Source organism: Capra hircus, chromosome 13, assembly GCF_001704415.2.
Source record: "Capra hircus breed San Clemente chromosome 13, ASM170441v1, whole genome shotgun sequence".
Classification (NCBI taxonomy): Eukaryota; Metazoa; Chordata; class Mammalia; order Artiodactyla; family Bovidae; genus Capra; species Capra hircus.
Window position 1 is genome coordinate 52,884,804 of NC_030820.1, and position 6,145 is coordinate 52,890,948.

Genomic DNA, 6,145 nt, shown 5'->3' on the forward strand with positions numbered 1-6,145 from the left:
CTTTACTTCTCTCTCATTAGTCTTGCAAGCTGCCCTGTGTTGAATGCTTACAAACCCAACAACAAAAACAATATCAATAACACAAAAATAGAAGTGGGTTCCATTCCCATGCTAGTTTGGTGATGGGGGGGATGGAATCAAGAAAAGGGGCAAACAGCATAGTATTACTTCTCCCACAAAGAGGTTGCTGTTTTTAGGAAGTTGTTTTACTGTAAATAGAGTAATCACAATGGTGTAATCACTCACTTAGAGCCAGGCATCCTGGAATGTGAAGTCAAGTGGGCCTTAGGAAGCATCACTACGAACAAAGCTAGTGGAGGTGATGGAATTCCAGTTGAGCTATTTCAAATGCTGAAAGATGATGCTGTGAAAGTGCTGCACTCAATATGCCAGCAAATTTGGAAAACTCAGCAGTGGCCACAGGACTGGAAAAGGTCAGTTTTCATTCCAATCCCAAAGAAAGGCAATGCCAAAGAATGCTCAAACTACTGCACAACTGCATTCATCTCACATGCTAGCAAAGTGATGCTCAAAATTCTCCAAGCCAGGCTTCAGCAATATTTGAACCATGAAATTCCAGAAGTTCAAGCTGGATTTAGAAAAGGCAGAGGAACCAGAGATCAAATTGCCAACATCCGCTGGATCATGGAAAAAGCAAGAGAGTTCCAGAAAAACATCTATTTCTGCTTTATTGACTCTTCCAAAGCCTTTGACTATGTGGATCACAAGAAACTGTGGAAAATTCTGAAAGAGATGGGAATACCAGACCACCTGACCTGCCTCTTGAGAAATCTGTATGCAGGTCAGGAAGCAACAGTTAGAACTGGACATGGAACAGCAGACTGGTTCCAAATAGGAAAAGGAGTACATCAAGGCTGTATATTGTCACCCTGCTTATTTAACTTATATACAGAGTACATCATGAGAAATGCTGGGCTGGAAGAAGCACAAGCTGGAATCAAGATTGCCAGGAGAAATCTCAATAACCTCAGATATGCAGATGACACCACCCTTATGGCAGAAAGTGAAGAGGAGCTAAAAAGCCTCTTGATGAAAGTGAAAGAGGAGAGTGAAAAAGTTGGCCTAAAGCTCAACATTCAGAAAACGAAGATCATGGCATCTGGTCCCATCACTTCATGGGAAATAGATGGGGAAACAGTGGAAACAGCGTCAGACTTTATTTTTGGGGGCTCCAAAGTCACTGCAGATGGTGACTGCAGCCATGAAATTAAAAGACGCTTACTCTTTGGAAGAAAAGTTATGACCAACCTAGATAGCATCTTCAAAAGCAGAGACATTATTTTGCCAACAAAGGTCTGTTTAGTCAAGGCTATGGTTTTTCCTGTGGTCATGTATGGGTGTGAGAGTTGGACTGTGAAGAAGGCTGAGTGCTGAAGAATTGATGCTTTTGAACTGTGGTGTTGGAGAAGACTCTTGAGAGTCCCTTGGACTGCAAGGAGATCCAACCAGGCCATTCTGAAGGAGATCAGCCCTGGGATTTCTTTGGAAGGAATGATGCTAAAGCTGAAGCTCTAGTACTTTGGCCACCTCATGGGAAGAGTTGACTCATTGGAAAAGACTGTGATGCTGGGAGGGATTAGGGGCAGGAGGAGAAGGGGATGACAGAGGATAAGATGGCTGAATGGCATCACCGACTCAATGGACGTAAGTCTGAGTGAACTCCGGGAGTTGGTGATGGACAGGGAGGCCTGGAGTGCTGCAATTCATGGCGTTGCAAAGAGTCAGACACGACTGAGCAACTGAACTGAACTGACTGAACTGAAATAGAGTAATAGATGAGAAACTCAACCTCTTATGAGATGAAGGCAAAGCCATTTGCGCAGCGGCAGCCAGGTGCTGGCAGCTGTAACAGGTTTGCTTGAAGGAGATTCCAGCCACCCTTACTGTTACTGCAGATCCTTCGGTCTGTCTGACCTGAAACTTGAGGGAGTGAGTGGGAAGCATCACAGACCCTGCGTGCGTGAAAATGAATGCAGACAGCACCAGAGCGGCCCCCACAGGTCCTCCCCCCGCCACCAGTGACTGTTCAAGAAATCAGTTTGCGACTTACCCATGGGTAAGCTGGTAAAGAATTCACCTGCAATGCAGGAGACACATTAGACACAGGTTTGATCCCTGGATCAGGAAGATCCCCTGGAGGAGGAAATGGCAACCCATTCCAGTATTCTTGCCTGGAAAATCCCATGGACAGCAAAGCAAGGTGGGCTATAGTCCACAGGGTCACAAAAGAGTCAGACATGACTGAAGCGACTTAACACAATTGCACAGCACGTGGGCATCCTTTCAGAGAGCCTGTTATATCCGTTTTCCCATTTCAAAGTGCTCTCTGCAAGCTTAAAAACAAGAGACACATAGGATCATGGCTAATAACACATTTTTTTATGTCTTTTAAGTAGTTTTCTCCCTTCCTGCTAAACACCTGGGCTGGCTGGAGGGTCGAAGGTGACCAGACTGAGTACCCTTCCCATGCCCCACGTCTTACCCACATTCATGGTGTTGCAGCTGCAGAGGATCTCCTTGAAGGTGTTGCACAGCTCCAGGCTCCAGGAACGCATAGATCAGCAGGTTGATGATGGTGGCGCACATGATGAGGACCAGGTGGGTGTTGGAGTGGGCAGTGTAGCAGACGCAGTGGGGTTGGTGGGGCAGGTTATGATGAGGACGAGCTGGAGGAAGAAGGGGGCCCAGCAGAAGATGGGGACCCCCAGCAGGCTGGTGATGGTGACTGACCGCTTCATACACAGGTGCTGCTGGCCAATGGGCCACCCCCTCGGCGGGCAGCTGTGCAGCGATGTGCTCGATGTGAAGCAGGGTGAAGAGGAGCAGGTGCACATAGAGGGTGCCCATGAGCAGCAGCATGGCAAGGAACATGCTCATCAGGCACACGATGACCATCTTGCTCTCAGAGTAGACAATGAGCTCCACACTGCAGACCCTGCAGCCCAGCCAGATGGCTGCAATCAGGGCCAGCACCTTCCACACGGTCATGATGCTGTGGTAGCAAGTGTGTAGAAGATGGTGGTGTACCTGTCGACCGCAATGGCCAGGAGGTTGCAGATGGGGCCACCAGGGAGAGGCAGATCATGGAGTCAAAGACATTGTCCATGTGCCGGATGAACTGGTCCTTGAAGGTCCGGTAGTCGCTGTTGACCACGGGGATCATGAGAGTCTCCAGGGCACTGGACACGCTCACCAGCATGTCAGGCATGGCCAGGCTGCAGAGGAAGATGTACATGAGGGAGTGCAGGTTTCCAGGATGACCAGGATGTTTTCCAGAAGGCTGATGATGCCCAGGGCCAGGAAGACCTCAGGCTTGATGAAGACCTGCTCGCAGAAGCTGCTGCTGCTCTGATTGCTGAAGTTAGGGGCTGCAAGATGCTCTGAGCTGGTAGGCAGCGATGGTTGAGCAGAGTGCAGATAGCACGAAGCATTCATTGCTCACAGTCGGCTGGCTGATCAGAGGAGGGGCTCCAGCAGGGTCCCAAGGCTGCAGTTGCTGCTGATTCTAGGAAAGAAAAAAATTCCTTCTGTATCCTTCTTTTAGATGCTTTTCCATGCACTCTTAGATTTTGTTCTTCCCCAGAATAAAAGGATGGAGAGAGGGAGAGAGAGAAAAAGAACAATAGGGAGAGGGAGGAAAAAGTCAGATTGGAGACGTACAGAGTACTTTCCTCTGCTTCTCCAGGATGAGCAGTTTTAATAGAAACTCTTTCTCTCTCTTTCTCTCTTTCTCTCTCTCTCTCTCTCTCTCTCTCTCTCTCTCTCTCTCTCTCTCTCTCTCTCTCTCTCTCTCTCTCTCTCTCTCTCTCTCTCTCCCTTCTTACCTTCCTTCCATCTCTCCCTCTTTTCCCCTCTCACATCCCCATCTGGGAACAGAAACTCAGCCATGGCTGGTACAGTTACGGCAGTTTTCATGGTAAGTCACGGGATGTGGTACCTGTTGTTAGGAGTGAGGGGTGGACACTCAGTTTATATACATTGGCTGGAGGCAAACACCTCCTTCTTAATCTTCAGTGCAGCGAAATGACCAGTGAGCATTGGGCGCCTCTCTGACTGACAGTGCCAACTCCCAGGGCTTGGACTTGGAGATTCAAACGCAGCCTGGTGCCCTCTACAGGCCGGACTGCTCATCTCTCCATTGATTGGGCTCAGTTTCTGTCTAGAAAACGGCCACAGCCATCCTTTCATCCATTTATTTGCTCATTCTTTTTTTTTGATAGCAAACATTTACTAAATGCCTACCATGTGTCAAGTTTCTGCCCCGTGCAGGAACATCCTTATTTCTTCCAAACTCAGAGTCTGGGGTGGAAGACGAGGAATCCAGCGTTTTTATTATAGGAGGATACATACTTGAATCAGGGAATGCCAGGTGCTGAGGGAGTTCAGAGGGGACCCCCTCACCTGAGAGGTCAAGGGACGTTCCTGGAGGAAGAAGCCTCTCAGCTATGACTTCAAAGAACAGAGGGGATGCCCAGTGGTGAGGCGGGCGCTGGGGTTGAAGGAGGTAGAAGAGGATTCCTGGCAGAGGGAATAGCATGCTTACAGCCTACAGGCTAAAAGCAGTGTTTCTGCACCCTGGACATAGGAGTCATCTCTAGGATGTGGTCACAGGGATCACATCTGACCTCCTGAATCAGAATCACCTAGGGGCAGGAGGTGGGTAGGTGTGTTTTCACTCTTTAATGGGTGAGGGAGGACATAGCCAAGGTTGAGAGCTATGGAAAAGAAAGCTTGGTGCTTCTGAAGGACTTCAGTTTTCTCTGGCCAGAGTGTGGAGCCAGGAGACATAATTTGAGAAGTGAGCCTGCAGTTTTTTTCTTTTCCTAAGTGGAGAAAGGCCAGGATCCTGAAGGGCAGTCTCAGCCAAGTGTGGGAGTTATCGACTGTATCCAGAAGCCAACAGGGGGCTGTGGAAGAGAGGAGGTGGGGTTTGCAATTTAGAAGGATTCCTCATTGCCTGGTGGAGACTGCCTCAGGAGAGGATGAGTCAGGAGCCTGTGGGGCCAGGGCTGCAGAGATTCACAGTGAGATGATGGTGGCCTGAAGCAAGGAGGTGGCCACAGGGCCATGCAAAGAGTGGACAGAGATGCTTGGGGTGGTGGGTTCTGGAGATGTGAGCGTGATGATTAGGACAGCGCAGGGAACACCTCTGCTTCCTTCTTAAGTAACAGGAAGAACAGAGATGGAAAATGTATTGGTTGGTCAAAAAGTTCATTCAGGTTTTCTGTACTATCTAATGGAAAAACCCGAATGAACTTTTCAGCCAGCCCAATAGAAGGCAAGATTTAGCAGCTGACTTTGATACTTAGTTCATGTCAGATGTGATGCTGGACAGGAGGATGATGTAAACTCTGGACACAAAGAGTCTGCTTCCCCAGCCCTCCTCGCCCAGTACCTGCATATCAATTACAGGTAGACTGATGCTCTGATTATCCAATTATCAGCTAACTATGTATGTGAGTGTTACTGTGTGTGTATTAGATAGAAGAAATGTGCATATGAAATAGAAGATAACTTAGAATACTTATGAAACTGTGGGGGTGGAGAGGTCTTAACAAGATAGGCAACCAGATGGGAGAAGGGATAGTTAGGGAATTTGGGATGGACAGGTACCCACTGCTATATTTTAAGTGGATAACCAACAAGGACCAACTATAAAGCACAAGGAACTCTGCTCAGTCACATGTGGCAAACTCGATGGGAGAGGAGTTTGGAGGAGAATGGCTACATATACATAGATGACTGCATCCCTTTGCTGTCCACCTGAAAATATCACAATATTGTTAATCAGCTATATCTGAACACAAAATAAAAAGTGGGGTTTCTTTAAAGAAAAAAAAAAAAGGCAACCAGAAATTAAGTGTGAAAATCTCACCAAAGTCAGAAGACAAACAGGAAGAAAAGACTTTCCATAGGAAAAGATTACTGTCTTTTCAATACAAAGAATACTCTCACATTAATAAGAAAGAGATGATTTACCTCTTAGAACACAGGGCAACAAAACAGGGATAGGAATTCACTGAAGAGGAAATGCAAGTGGCTAATAAACTTATGAAAAGATATTCAGTCTTCTGGGGAATCCAAGAAATGCAAATCAAACTTCAGATGCACCAGGGTGAAAAGG

The 6,145-nt window shown here is 47.4% G+C and overlaps 1 pseudogene; it reads right to left on the reverse strand.

The window, feature by feature from the left end:
* On the reverse strand, positions 2,433 to 3,564 carry LOC102191251 (annotated as a pseudogene).